The following is a 15942-nucleotide window of genomic DNA, read 5'->3' as shown; positions in this document are numbered from 1 at the left end:
CTGCTTTATAACAAAGTGAATCGGTTATACATATACATATGTTCCCATATCTCCTCCCTCTTGCATCTCTCTCACTCCCACACTCCCTATCCCAGCCATCAAGGTGGTCACAAAGCACCGAGCTGATCTCCCTGTGCTATGCGGCTGCTTCCCACTAGCTATCTCTTTTACGTTTATTAGTGGATATATTTCTATGATATTCTCTCACTTTGTCACAGCTTACCCTTTCCCCTCCCCATATCCTCAAGTACATTCTCTAGTAGGTCTGTGTCTTTATTCCCATCTTACCCTAAGTTCTTCTTGACATTTATTTTCTTAGATTCTATATATATGTGTTAGCATATGGTATTTGTCTTTCTCTTTCTGACTTACTTCACTCTGTATGACAGACTCTAGGTCCATCTACCTCAGTACAAATAACTCAATTTCTTTTCTTTTTTTTTTTTTTTTTTTTCTTTTTGCGGTATGTGGGCCTCTCACTGTTGTGGCCTCTCCCGTTGCGGAGCACAGGCTCCGGACGCGCAGGCCCAGCGGCCATGGCTCACGGGCCCAGCCGCTCCGCGGCATATGGGATCCTCCCAGACCGGGGCACGAACCCGTATCCCCTGCATCGGCAGGCGGACTCTCAACCACTTGCGCCACCAGGGAGGCCCTCTTTTCTTTTTATGGCTGAGTAATATTCCATTGTATATATGTGCCACATCTTCTTTATCCATTCATCCAATGATGGACACTTAGGTTGTTTCCATCCCCTTGCTATTGTAAACAGAGCCACAGTGAACATTTTGGTAAAGGACTCTTTTTGAATTATGGTTTTTGCAGGGTATATGCCCAGTAGTGGGATTGCTGGGTCATCTGGTAGTTCTATTTGTAGTTCTTTCAGGAACCAACACACCTTTCTCCATAGTGGCTGTACCAATTCACATTCCCACAAGCAGTGAAAGAGTGTTCCCTTTTCTCCACACCCTCTCCAGCATTTACTGTTTCTAGATTTTTTGATGATGGCCATTCTGAGTGGTGTGAGATGATATCTCATTGTAGTTTTGATTTGCATTTCTCTAATGGTTAATGACGTTGAGCATTCTTTCATGTGTTTGTTGGCAGTCTGTATATCTTCTTTGGAGAAATATTTATCTAGGTCTTCTGCCCATTTTTGAATTGGGTTGTTTATTTTTTTGTTATTGAGCTGCATGAGCTGCTTATAAATTTTGGAGATTAATCCTTTGTCCGTTGCTTCATGTGCAAATATTTCCTCCATTTCTGAGCATTGTCTTTTCATCTTGTTTATGCTTTCCTTTGCTGTGCAAAAGCTTTTAAGTTTCATTACTTCCCATTTGTTTATTTTTGTTTTTACTTCCATTTCTCCAGGAGGTGTGTCAAAAAGGATCTTGTTATGATTTATGTCATAGAGCGTTCTGCCACTGTTTTCTTCTAGGTGTTTGATAGTGTCTGGCCTTACATTTAGGTCTTTAACCCATTTTGAGTTTATTTTTGTGTATGGTGTTATGGAGTGTTCAAATTTCCTTCTTTTACATGTAGCTGTCCAGTTTTCCCAGCGCCACTTATTGAAGATGCTGTCTTTCCTCCATTGTATATTCTTGCCTCCTTTATCAAAGATAAGGTGACCATATGTGTGTGGTTTATCTCTGGGGATTCTATCCTGTTCTATTGATCTATATTTCTGTTTTTGTGCTAGTACCATACTGTCTTGATTACTGTAGCTTTGTAGTATAGCCTGAAGTCAGGGAGCCTGATTCCTCCAGCTCAGTTTTTCGTTCTCAAGATTGCTTTGGCTATTCGGGGTCTTTTGTGTTTCCATACAAATTGTGAAATTTTTTGTTCTAGTTCTGTGAAAATTGTCAGTGGTAGTTTGATATGGATTGCATTGAATCTGTAGATTGCTTTGGGTAGTAGAGTCATTTTCACAATTTTGAGTCTTCCAATCCAAGAACATGGTATATCTCTCCATTTATTTGTAAGATTTTTAATTTCTTTCATCAGTGTCTTATAATTTTCTGCATACTGGTCTTTTGTCTGCTTAGGTAGGTTTATTCCTAGATATTTTATTCTTTTTGTTGCAGTGGTCAATGGGAGTGTTTTCTTAATTTCACTTTTAGATTTTTCATCATTAGTGTATAGGAATGCCAGAGATTTCTGTGCATTAATTTTGTATCCTGCTACTTTACCAAATTCATTGATTAGCTCTAGTAGTTTTCTGATAGCATCTTTAAGATTCTCTATGTGTAGTATCATGACATCTGCAAACAGTGACAACTTTACTTCTTCTTTTCCAATTTGGATTCCTTTTATTTCCTTTTCTTCTCTGATTGCTGTGGCTAAAACTTCCAAAACTATGTTGAGTAATAGTGTTGAGAGTGGACAACCTTGTCTTGTTCCTGATCTTAGTGGAAATGCTTTTAGTTTTTCACCATTGAGGACGATGTTGGCTGTGGTTTTGTCATATATGGCCTTTATTATGTTGAGGAAAGTTCCCTGTATGCCTACTTTCTGCAGGGTTTTTATCATAAATGTGTTTTGAAGTTTGTCAAAAGCTTTCTCTGCATCTATTGAGATGATCATATGGTTTTTCTCCTTCACTTTGTTAATATGGTGTATCACATTGATTGATTTGCATATACTGAAGAATCCTTGCATTCCTGGAATAAACCCACCTTGATCATGGTGTATGCTCCTTTTAATGTGTTGTTGCATTCTGTTTGCTAGTATTTTGTTGAGGATTTTTGCATCTATGTTCATCAGTGATATTGACCTGTAGTTTTCTTTCTTCGTGATATCGTTGTCTGGTTTTGGTATCACGGTAATTGTGGCCTTGTAGAATGAATTTGGTAGTGTTCCTGCCTCTGCTATATTTTGGAAGAGTTTGAGAAGGATAGGTGTTAGCTCTTCTCTAAATGTTTGATAGAATTAGCCTGTGAATCCATCTGGTCCTGGGCTTTTGTTTGTTGGAAGATTTTTAATCACAGTTTCCATTTCATTGCATGTTATTGGTCTGTTCATATTTTCTATTTCTTCCTGATTCAGTCTTGGCAGGTTGTGTCTTTGTAAGAATTTGTCCATTTCTTCCAAGTTTTCCATTTTATTAGCATAGAGTTGCTTGTAGTAATCTCTCATGATCTTTTGTATTTCTGCTGTGTCAGTTGTTACTTCTGCTTTTTCATTTCTAATTCTATTGATCTGAGTCTTCTCCCTTTTTTTCTTGATGAGTCTGGCTAATGGTTTATCACTTTTGTTTATCTTCTCAAAGAACCAGCTTTTAGTTTTATTGATCTTTGCTATGGTTTCCTTCATTTCTTTTTCATTTATTTCTGATCTGATCTTTATGATTTCTTTCCTTCTGCTAACTTTGGGGTTTTTTTGTTCTTCTTTCTCTAACTGCTTTAGGTGCAAGGTTAGGTTGTTTATTCGAGATTTTTCCTGTTCCTTAAGGTAGGATTGTATTGCTATAAACTTCCCTCTTAGAACCGATTTTGCTGCATCCCATAGGTTTTGGGTCCTCGTGTCTCCATTGTCATTTGTTTCCAGGTATTTTTTTTTATTTCCTCTTTGATTTCTTCAGTGGTCACTTCATTATTAAGTAATGTATTGCTTAGCCTCCATGTGTTTGTATTTTTTTACAGATCTTTTCCTGTAACTGATGTCTAGTCTCATAGCCTTGTGCTCGGAAAAGATACTTGATACAATTTCAGTTTTCTTAAATTTACCAAGGCTTGATTTGTGACCCAAGATATGATCTATCCTAGAGAATGTTCCATGAGCACTTGAAAAAAATGTGTATTCTGTTGTTTTTGGATGGAATGTCCTATAAATATCAATAAAGTCCATCTTGTTTAATGTATCATTTAAAGCTTATGCTTCCTTCTTTATTTTCATTTTGGATGATCTGTCCATTGGTGAAAGTGGGGTGTTAAAGTCCCCTATTATGAATGTGTTACTGTCAGTTTTCCCTTTTATGGCTGTTAGTAGTTGCCTTATGTATTGAGGTGCTCCTATGTTGGGTGCACAAATATTTACAATTTTTATATCTTCTTTTTGGATCAATCCCTTGATCATTATGTAGTGTCCTTCTTTGTATCTCCTAATCATCTTTATTTTAAAGGCTATCTTGTCTGTTATGAGAATTGCTACTCCAGCTTTCTTTTGGATTACATTTGCATGGAATAACTTTTTCCAACCAGTTACTTTCAGTCTGTGTGTGTCTCTAGGTCTGAAGTGGGTCTCTTGTAGACAGCATATATGTGTGTCTTGTTTTTGTATCCATTCAGCCAGTCTGTGTCTTTTGGTGGGAGCATTTAATCCATTTACATTTAAGGTAATTATCGATATGTATGTTCCTATTCCCATTTTCGTAATTGTTTTGGGTTTATTATTGTAGTTCTTTTCCTTCTCTTTTGTTTCTTGCCTAGAGAAGTTCCTTTAGCATTTGTTGTAAAGCTGGTTTGGTGGTGCTGAACTCTCTCAGCTTTTTCTTGTTTGTAAAGGTTTTAATTTCTCCATCAAATCTGAATGAGATCCTTGCTGGGTTGAGTAATCTCTGTTGCAGGTGTTTCTCCTTCTTCACTTTAAATATGTCCTGCCAGTCCCTTCTGGCTTGCAAAGTTTGTGCTGAAAGGTCAGCTGTTAACCTTATGGGGATTCCCTTGTGTGTTATTTGTTGTTTTTCCCTTGCTGCTTTTAATATGTTTTCTTTGTATTTAATTTTTGACAGTTTGATTAATATGTGTCTTGGCATGTTTCTCCTTGGATTTATCCTGTATGGGACTCTCTGTGTTCCCTGGACTTGATTAACTATTTCCTTTCCCATATTAGGGAAGTTTTCTACTATAATCTCTTCAAATATTTTCTCAGTCCCTTTCTTTTTCTCTTCTTCTTCTGGGACCCCTATAATTCGAATGTTGGTGCGTTTAATGTTGTTCCAGAGGTCTCTGAGATTGTCCTCAGTTCTTTTCATTGTTTTCTGTTTATTCTGCTCTGCAGTAGTTATTTCCACTATTTTATCTTCCAGGTCACTTATCCGTTCTTCTGCCTCAGTTATTCTGCTATTGATCCCATCTAGAGAATTTTTAATTTCATTTATTGTGTTGTTCATTGTTGCTTGTTTCATCTTTAGTTCTTCTAGGTTCTTGTTAAATGTTTCTTGCATTTTCTCTATTCTATTTCCAACATTTTGGATCATCTTTACTATCATTATTCTGAATTATTTTTCAGGTAGACTGCCTATTTCCTCTTCATTTGTTATGTCTGGTGGGGTTTTATCTTGCTCTTTCATCTGCTGCATGTTTTTCTGTCTTCTCATTTTGCTTATCTTACTGTGTGTGTGGTCTCCTTTTTGCAGTCTGCAAGTTCATAGTTCCCATTATTTTTGGTGTCTGTCCCCAGTGGCTAATGTTGGTACAGTGGGTTGTGTATGCTTCCTGGTGGAGGAGACTAGTGCCTGTGTTCTGGTGGATGAGGCTGGATCTTGTCTTTCTGGTGGGCAGGTCCACGTGTGGTGCTGTGTTTTGGGGTGTCTGTGGACTTATTATGATTTTAGGCAGCCTCTTTGCTAATGGGTGGGGTTGTGTTCCTGTCTTGCTAGTTGTTTGGCATAGGGTGTCCAGCACTGTAGCTTCCTGGTCGTTGAGTGAAGCTGGGTGCTGGTGTTGAGATGGAGATCCCCTGGGAGATTTTCGCCATTTGATATTATGTGGAGCTGGGAGGTATCTTGTGAACCAGTGTCCTGAAGTTGGCTCTCCCACCTCAGAGGCAGAGCACTGACCCCTGGCTGCAGCACCAAGAGCCTTTCATCCACATGGCTTAGAATAAAAGGCAGGAAAATGTAGAAAGAAAGAAAGAAAGAGGGTAAAATATAATAAAATAAAGTAAGATAAAATAAAATAAAGTTATTCAATTAAAAAATAATTATTAAGAAACAAATTTTTTAAAAGTGAAACAAACAAATAAGCAAAAAAAAACGGATGGATAGAACCCTAGGAGAAATGGTGAAAGCAAAGCTATACAGACAAAATCTCCCACAGAAGCATACACATACACACTCACAAAAAGAGGAAAAGGGGAAAAAATAATAAATCTTGCTCTCAGAGTCCACCTCCTCAATTTGGGATGATTCGTTGTCTATTCATGTATTCCACATATGCAGGGTACACCAAGTTGATTGTGGAAATTTAATCCACTGCTCCTGAGGCTGCTGGGAGAGATTTCCCTTTCTCTTCTTTGTTCGCACAGCCCCCGGGGCTCAGCTTTGGATTTGGTCCACCTCTGCGTGTAGGTCGCCGGAGGGTGTCTGTTCTTCGCTCAGACAGGACGGGGTTAAAGGAGCAGCTGACTCGGGGGCTCTGGCTCACTCAGGTCTCGGGGAGGGAGGGGTACGGAGTGCGGGGCTAGCCTGCAGCGGCAGAGGCCAGCAGGACATTGCACCAGTCCGAGGCGCGCTGTGCGTTCTCCCGAGGAAGTTGTCCCTGGATCCCGGGACCCTGGCAGTGGCGGGCTGCACAGGTTCCCTGGAAGGGAGGTGTGGAGAGTGACCTGTGCTCGCACACAGGCTTCTTGGTGGCGGCAGCAGCAGCCTTTGCGTCTCATGCCCGTCTCTGGGGTCCGTGCTGTTAGCCGTGGCTCACACCCGTCTCTGGAGCTCCTTTAAGCAGAGCTCCTAATCCCCTCTCCCCGCGCACCAGGAAACAAAGAGGGTAGAAAAAGTCTCTTGCCTGTTTGGCAAATCCAGACTTTCCCCCGGAATCCCTCCCGGCTAGCTGTGGTGCACTAACCCCTTCAGGCTGTGTTCACGCCACCAACCCCAGTCCTCTCCCTGGGATCCGACCAAAGCCCGAGCCTCAGCTCCCAGCCCCACCCGCCCTGGCGGGTGAGCAGACAAGCCTCTCGGGCTGGTGAGCGCCGGTCAGCACCAATCCTCTGTGCGGGAATCTCTCCACTTTGCCCTCCGCTCCCCTGTTGCTGCGCTCTCCTCTGAAGCTCTGAAGCTCCCCCCCTCTGCCACCCGCAGTCTCCGCCTGCAAAGGGGCTTTCTAGTGTGTGGAAACATTTCCTCCTTCTCGGCTCTCTCCCACTGGTGCAGGTCCCGTCCTTATTCTTTTGTCTCTGTTTTTTTCTTTTTTCTTTTGCCCTACCCAGGTACGTGGGGAGTTTCTTGCCTTTTGGGAGGTCTGAGGTCTTCTGCCAGCATTCAGTAGGTGTTCTGTAGGAGCTATTCCACATGTAGATGTATTTCTGGTGTATCAATTCTAATAGTAGCTTTTCCTTTTCAACCACTTCCCCAAATTCTAGTTCTCTTTTTCTGTCTAGCAGCTTTGGATGGTTCCTTCACTGATGGAGAAGTTATCCACTGGTACTTTTGCGCTGCCCTAGTCTCGAAGCTCCCCGAGAATTTTTAATTCCATTTATTGTGTTGTTCATCACTGTTTGCTTGCTCTTTAGTTCTTTTAGGTCCTTTTTAAACGTTTATTGTATTTTCCCCATTCTATTTCCAAGATTTTGGATCTTCTTTAGTACCGTTATTCTGAATTCTTTTTCAGGTAGACTTCCTATTTCCTCTTCATTTGTTAGGTCTGGTGGGTTTTTATCTTGCTCCTTCATCTGCTCTGTGTTTCTCTGTCTTCTCGTTTTGCTTAACTTACTGTGTTTGGGGTCTCCTTTTCACAGGCTTCAGGTTCGTAGTTCCCCTTGTTTTTGGTGTCTGTCCCCAGTAGCTAAGGTTGGTTCAGTTGGTTGTGTAGGCGTACTGGTGGAGGGGACTAGTGCCTGTGTTCTGGTGGATGAGGCTGGACCTTGTCTTTCTAGTGGGCAGGTCCATGTCTGGTGGTGTGTTTTTGGGTGTCTATCACCTTATTATGCTTTAGGCAGCCTCTCTGCTAATGGGTGGGGTTGTGTTCCTGTCTTGCTAGTTGTTTGCCATAGGGTGTCCAGCACTGTAGCTTGCTGGTTGTTGAGTGGAGCTGGGTGCTGGTATTGAGATGGAGATCTCTGGGAGACTTTCACCATTTGATATTTCACCGTGGAGCTGGGAGGTCTCTGGTGGACCAACGTCCTGAACTTGGCTCTCCCACCTCAGAAGCACTGCCCTGATGCCTAGCCAGAGCACCAAGAGCCTGTCATCCACATGGCTCAGAATAAAAGGGAGAAAGAAAGAAAGAAAGAAAAAGATAAATTAAAATAAAATAAAGTTATTTAAAATAACACATTATTATTAAAAAAATTTAAAAAGTAATAAAAAAAGAAGGAAAGAAAGAAGAGAGCAACCAAACCAAAAAACAAATCCACCAATGATAACAAACACTAAAAACTATACTAAAAAAAAGAAAAACAAAACAAAACAAAAAAAAACCGGACAGACAGAACCTTAGAACAAATGGTAAAAGCAAAGCTATACAGATAAAATCACACAAAGAAGCATACCCATACACTTTCAGAAAAAGAGAAAAAGGGGAAAAAATATATATCTTTGCTCCCAAGGTCCACCTCCTCAAATTGGGATGATTTGTTGTCTATTCAGTTATTCCACAGATGCAGGTACATCAAGTTTATTGTAGAGATTTAATCCACTGCTCCTGAGGCTCCTGGGAGAGATTTCCCTTTCTCTACTTTGTTCGCACAGCTCCTGGGGTTTAGCTTTGGATTTGGCCCTGCCTCTGCTTGTGGGTCTCCTGAGGGCGTCTGTTCTTCACTCACACAGGACGGGATTAATGGAGCAGCTGATTCGGGGGCTCTGGCTCACTCAGGCCTGGGGGAGGGAGGGGTACGGAGTGCGGGGTGAGCCTGCAGCGGCAGAGGTGAGCGTGATGTTGCACCAGCCTGAGGCATGCCGTGCGTTCTCCCAGGGAAGTTGTCTCTGGATCCCGAGACCGTGGAAGTGGCGGGCTGCACAGGCTCCAGGGAGGGGAGATGTGGATAGTGACCTGTGCTTGCACACAGGCTTCTTGGTGGTGGCAGCAGCAGCCTTAGTGTCTCATGCCCATCTCTGGGGTCCGCTCTGATAGCCATGGCTTGTGCCCGTCTCTGGAGCTCCTTTAAGCGACTCTGTTAATTTCCTCTCCTCGTGCACCAGGAAACAAAGAGGCAAGAAAATGTCTCTTGCCTCTTTGGCAGCTCCAGACATTTTCCTGGACTCCCTCCCGGCTAGCCATGGTGCACTAGCCCTGTTCAGGCTGTGTTCATGCCACCAACCCCAGTCCTCTCCCTGCTCTCTGACCAAAGCCCAAGCCTCAGCTCCCAGCACCGCCCGTCCCCGCGGGTGAGCAGACAAGCCTCTCCGGCTGGTGAGTGACGGTTGGCACCAATCCTCTGTGCGGGAATCTCTCCGCTTTGCCCTCTGCACCCCTGTGGCTGTGCTCTCCTCCACGACTCTGAAGCTTCCCCCCTCCACCATCCGCAGTCTCCTCCCCAAAGGGGCTTCCTAGTGTGTGGAAACCTTTCCTCCTTCACAGCTCCCTCCCATTGGTGCAGGTCCCATCCCTATTCTTTCATCTCTGTTTTTTCTTTTTTCTTTTGTCCTACCCAGGTACGTGGGGAGTTTCCTGCCTTTTGGGAGGTCTGAGTTCTTCTGCCAGCGTTCAGTAGGTGTTCTGTAGGAGTTGTTCCACGTGTAGATGTATTTCTGATGTATTTGTGGGGAGGAAGGTGATCTCCATGTCTTACCCTTTCGCCATTTTGAAGCTCCTCCCAATAGTTTAGATTTTGAAGGCCATACAGTGTTTGTCTGAATTACTCAACTCTACTGTTGTAGCATGAAAATAGCCATAGGTAATATATAAAAGAATAAGCCTGACTTTGTTCTAGTAACGTTTTATTTTAAAAAACTGCCAGTGGGTTGGGCTGGAGTTGGCCTACAGGCCATAATTTCCTGACCTCTAGTCTAAGTGCCCCAGTTAAAAGGCAGATTGCCAGATTTCATTGATAAAAAACACTTAAGAGGGCTTCCCTGGTGGTGCAGTGGTTGAGAGTCTGCCTGCCAATGCAGGGGACACAGGTTCGTGCCCCGGTCCGGGATATCCCACATGCCACAGAGTGGCTAGGCCAGTGAGCCATGGCCGCTGAGCCTGCACGTCCGGAGCCTGTGCTCTGCAAGGGGAGAGGCCGCAACAGTGAGAGGCCCGCGTACAGCCAAAAAAAGAAAAAAAAAACACTTAAGAAACTAGGAGTAGGAGGGAAATTCCACAACTTGATAAAGGACATCTGTGAAATCCCCACAGCCAGCATCATACTTAATGGTAAAAGACTGGAAGCTTTCCACCTAAGATCAGGAACAAGACAAGGGTGTCCATTCTCATCACTTCTACTTAACATCGTCTTTGAGGCTCTAACCAAGACAAATAGGTCAGAAAATGAAATAAAATGTGTCCAGATTGGAAAGGAAGAAGTAAAATTATCGCTATTCACAGATGACATGGTGTTGAATATAGAAAATCCTAAGGAATCCATTAAAAAACTACTAGAACTAATAAACAAGTTCAGCAAGATTGAAGAATATAAAATCAATATATAAAAAAATTTGTATTTCTATACATTAGCAACAAATAATCCAAAAAGGAAATTACAACAGCATCAAAAAGAACAAATACTTAGAAATAAATTTAACAAAAGTTCAAGACATATACATAGAAAACAACCAAACATCATTAAAATAAAGATCTAAATAAATAGAATGACACCACATGTTCATGGATTAGGAGATAATGTTAAGATGGCAATACACCCCAAGTTGATCTATAGAACCAACACAATCCCTATCAAAATCATAGCTGCCTATTTTTTTTTTTTTTTTTTTTTTTTTGCGATATGCGGGCCTCTCACTGTTGTGGCCTCTCCCGTTGCGGAGCACAGGCTGCGGATGCGCAGGCTCAGCAGCTATGGCTCATGGGCCCAGCCGCTCCACGGCATGTGGGATCTTCCCAGACCGGGGCACGAACCCATGTCCCCTGCATCGGCAGGCTGACTCTCAACCACTGCACCACCAGGGAAGCCCATAGCTGCCTATTTTTAACAATAGAAATTGACAAGCTGACACTAAAATTGATATGGGAATGCAAGGGACCCAGAATAGTTAAAACACTCCTGAAAAAGGAAAACAGAGTTGGAGACTCCCCCTTTCTAATTTCAAAACTCACTATAAAACCACAGTAATCAAGACACTGTGGCATTGACATAATAACAGTGGCATCAACAGGCAGAGTTAGGCGTGAGTTTGAAGTCTGAGGTCATGGATTTAAAATTGAACTAGTTGACTCAGTTGTGAGATTTTTTCTCCAGCAAACTTTTCTTGCTTAAAGGCAGGCACAGAGAAGGTGAACAACAGATTTCAGCTAGCATTTCGATGATGCGAGAGAGGGACAAGTGCAATAAATGCATATGCAAGAGAGTGGTTTTAATTTTTGCCCATGGAATCTAAAGGAAACAAGTGAAACCAGGTGATAGATAGGTAGGATAGGTTTATTTTTTCTTCTAATTTTCAGGTTGAAGGGTGTTTTTTCCATAAAATTAAAATAAAATATAACATATATACAAAAAAGTGCAAAAATTATTTTGTGTACAGACTGATGAATTTTCACAAAGTAAACATACTCTGTAACCAGCCCCCAGATCAAAAACCAGAATGTGGCCAGGCCTAACTCTGCCTGATGATGCCACTATGTTTCTCTGGGAGGCTTCACTTTGTCTCTTCACATGGACACTATTTCAAACCTTTTTCTCTCTCATCAAGCCTCCCATATCTCCTCCTTTACTTTCACTCCCATCTGTTGGCCTTGATTTGTATTTTATTGAGAAAATAGAAACCATTACAGAAAACTCTCACTTCTTTCCACCATCAAGTCTACAATCCTATCTGTACTTTCACCCATATTTTCCTCTTACCTTCTCTTACAACTGAGTAAGCATCCATCCTCCTACCAAAGGCCAACGTCTCACATACGCTTTGAAGGTTATCCCTCTTACCTTCTAAGAAACTTGCTCTTTGACTTAGTTATTCCCTCTCTCTTTTGTATCAATTTCTCTGTTTCTATGCAATCATTTCTATCAGCATAAAACATCTACTATGGGCTTCCCTGGTGGCGCAGTGGTTGAGAGTCTGCCTGCGGATGCAGGGGACATGGGTTCGTGCCCTGGTCTGGGAGGATCCCACGTGCCGCGGAGAGGCTGGGCCCGTGAGCCATGGCCGCTGAGCCTGCGCGTCCGGAGCCTGTGCTCCGCAACGGGAGAGGCCACAACAGCGAGAGGCCCACATACCGCAAAAAACAAAACAAAACAAAACAAACAAAAAAAAACATCTACTAGTCCCATTCTTTTAAAGAAAAAAAGTTTTGAATCTAGGTCATCCTTCAGCCACTGTTCTGCTTCTCTGATTCCCTTTACAACAAAACTTCCCAACCCAGTTTTCTGTAGTTGATGTCTCCACATCCTCACCTCTTCATTTCTCCTCAGCCCATAGTTTTCCAGCTTCCATCTCCATCATAGTTCTTGAGATACTGTTCTTCCCAAGGTCAATAATTACCTCAGTATTGCCAAGTTCAACAGTCACTGCTTTGTTTTCATTTTACTTGACTCCTCAACAGCACTCCTTTCTTCTTGAAATATTTTCCTCATTGTTTCTGTATTAGTCAGCTCAAGCTGCCATAACAAATACCATAGACTGGGTGGCTTAAACAACAGAAATTTATTTCTCACAGTTCTGGAGGCTAGGATGTTCAAGATCAAGGTCCAACATGGTTTGAGTTTTGGTGAGGACTCTCTTCCTGGCTTGCTGATGGCCACCTTCTCACTTCATATGTCTTCATATGGAGATATATATGTACATATGCAGAAAGACAGAGAGAGAGAGAGAGAGAGAGAGAGAGAGAGAGAGAGAGAGAGAGAATGATCTCTGGTATCTCTTCCTCTTCTTATAAGGACACCAATCTTATTAGATTAGGGCCCTACCCTTTTGACCTCATTTAACCTTAACTACTTACTCAAGGCCCTGTCTCTGAATACAATCACGTAAGGGGTTAGGGTTTCAACATATGAATTTTGGAGAAACACAATTCAGTCCATAGTAGCTTCTGTAACACTAGTTTTTCCTGTTTTTTGTTCCTCCCTTGGCTTATTGCTTTACCTCTGGTTCCTTTGTTGGCTTCTCATCCTATAACTGACTCTAAAAGTTGGCATTCTTCCATACTCTTTATGGACCCTCTTCTCTTGCTACATTCTCTCCCTAGCAATGTTCATCAGTATTCATGGATTCAAATACCATCCGATGTTGATGATTTTCAAATTTGTATTTCCAGATTTTCATATCCAGCTGTCCACTTGAAATTTCCACTTTGATATCTCGTAGTAATATCAAACAACATGTTGAAAAGTGAAACTATTGTTTTTTTCTACCAAACTTGCTTCCCATCCACAATCTTCCCCATTCCAGTTAATAGCATCAGCATCCATCCACAATTTTTCTAGCCAGAAACTTATGAATTCCTTGATTCCTTTCTCTGAAACCTTGATTTGCTTTCCTCCTGCCTTACTCTTCTCTGAAACAGATACAGCAGCCAATCATGCCAATTGTAGTGCCAACATATATATGGAATCCACCTCTGACTTCTACTGACACTATCTTAGTCAAGCCACACATGAGTCACTACAACAGAATCCCAACTGGTCTCTCTGGTTCCATTCTTGCCTCATCTAATTCATTCTCCACTCAGCAAAGTGATTTTTTAAAATGTTAAATAAATCACGTTACTTTATTACATAGATCTATTCGATAACTTTCTATTACACTTTGGATAAAATTCAGAGTCATGTATCATGACCTGTTAAGGCCCTGCATGATTGGACCTATTTATATTTCGACACCCTCATCTTCTGCCATTCTCCACATCATGTACTCTTCTTCAGGCACACTGGTCTTTTTCTCACTTTCTTAAACAAGGCAGTCCCTTTCCTATTTCAAGGTCATTATGTATGCTGTTCTTTCCATTTATAGTACTCCTCACTGACTTTTCTCAAGGCAAACTCCCTAGATCTCAGCATGGGGGGTCTCTTCCTCAGGAGATCTTTTTTCACCTAGTTTTTTTTTTTCACTTTTATAAACAGCATTTATTGTACAGAGTACTCTGAAGGAAGAAAAATATGTACAGCTATTTGTTTTCATTTATACATTTCTATTCTGTCCTGCAATACTGAAAAGTTGGAATGTGGCCCAAAAATAACCCCTAGGAGTTACAAATTAGAAAACAACACTTTTAAAAAAAGATTTTTACTTTTCTGGTAGAAATATAAAAACTGTGGTTTATAGGGAAGAAATTAAACAAAATAAAGTCCAATCAATTGTTGAGGTGGCTTTAACACTTAAAGTTTTGTCCCTTAAACCCACTTGTCAACAGCAGTAAGTGTTTAAAATTTAAATATAAATAAATGGGCAGCTCTGCCCCAATAGCAGCCCAGTTCGAGCAACTTACAGTAACACTTTGGTGTTCTCTGTGCAGAAATAATACCCCCTCCTGGCATCATTATGGGGTACACATGCAGGAGAGCTCCACTTCATGCTGCAACCTACAACCAAACATCCATCCTCTCATCACATGGGGCCGTCCACAGCACCACTAAATGTACCAAAACTGACTTGTTAAAAACAAAACAAAACAGCAGAAACTAACACAGTTTTGTAAAGCAATTATACTCCAATAAAGATGTTTAAAAAATTTAAAAAAACAAGTGGATGGGAGAGGCAGGAATAGATGACAGCCATTACGTTGTCTTCCTGAAACCCTTTAGAATAGTGTAGATGTTCTCAAAGGCTTCATAAATTTCTGCTCTGACTTTAGCACCTGTTAATATAACTTTTCCAGAAACAAAAATAAGGAGAACAATTCTCGGTTTGATCATTCTGTAGATTAAACCAGGAAATAACTCTGGCTCATAACTACTGAACTGTTGGTGGGTAAGCACAAAGCCTTCTAACCTTATAGGGAACTTCACATCACTGCTCCCCACCATGTTCTGAATCTTGAAGTCCAAGAACTTAGCTGGAACACCCAACTTCTGTACAACCCTGGCATATTTTCTTGTGCTAGTCTGGACTGTTCTTCACTCTTGGCTCCTGTGCACACCATCTTCCCAGAACTGAATATCAGTGCAGTGGTCCGGGGCTCTCTTATTCTCATAATTACAGCAGCAAACCGCTTGGGATTATATTCAGCATTTCCTGCATGAAGTGCAGTGGTCTTTAGGTCAAGTTTACAACCAAGATTCACTGTGGATACAATATTTTGCAGCTGTGGCACAATCCCAGAGCTCTCTGAGGCTGGCGTGGCAGGGGTAATGGGGGTCATGGGGGAGGGATACAGGGGAGTGGTGCCCGGCAAGGGTGCGGTTGTAAGAGTTTGTGAGTGGAAAAGCTGTGGTGTCTGGCCCGAGGCCCCCTGGGTTGCCTGCTGGGACGTCGACTGCTGAACGGCTGCCACTGCGGCCTGCTGCTGCTGCTGCTGTTGCTGCTGCTGTCTTTGCTGCTCTTCCAATATAGACAGACTGTTGGTGCTCTGAATAGGCTGTGGAGTCAGTCCTGTGCCATAAGGCATCATTAGACTCAAGATAGGGATTCCAGGAGTCATGGCACCCTGAAGGAAGGCCAGGCCCTGGGCATAAGGTGGGAGGTTGTTGTTCTGATCCATGAGGTTCATTTACTTCTTGGCTAATCAAAACGCTTTGGACTGTAAATCGCCTCAGCATTCAGTCTTTTCCTAGAGCATCCCCAGCACACTCTTAGCGACTTCCTTAACTCTCTGGGTTATCTTCATGCACACCAAGAAACAGTGTTGCTTATCCTCAGAAAAGAGAGCTGTTTGTAGAATCTCCTCATTTTTTGGTCAAATTTGATTTTTTTTGATATAACCACTGGATTCACTGCAGAAATAACTCTCACCTTCTTATCAGGAATAATTT

The 15942-nt window shown here is 42.0% G+C and overlaps 1 pseudogene; it reads right to left on the bottom strand.

The window, feature by feature from the left end:
• Positions 1-14728: 14728 nt before the first annotated feature.
• Positions 14729-15671, bottom strand: LOC132482208 (TATA-box-binding protein-like; annotated as a pseudogene).
• Positions 15672-15942: the final 271 nt, after the last annotated feature.

The sequence above is a fragment of the Mesoplodon densirostris genome, chromosome X (assembly GCF_025265405.1).
Source record: "Mesoplodon densirostris isolate mMesDen1 chromosome X, mMesDen1 primary haplotype, whole genome shotgun sequence".
Classification (NCBI taxonomy): Eukaryota; Metazoa; Chordata; class Mammalia; order Artiodactyla; family Ziphiidae; genus Mesoplodon; species Mesoplodon densirostris.
The sequence above is the reverse complement of the archived record's forward strand: the minus strand, read 5'-3'. Positions and strand labels throughout refer to the sequence as shown.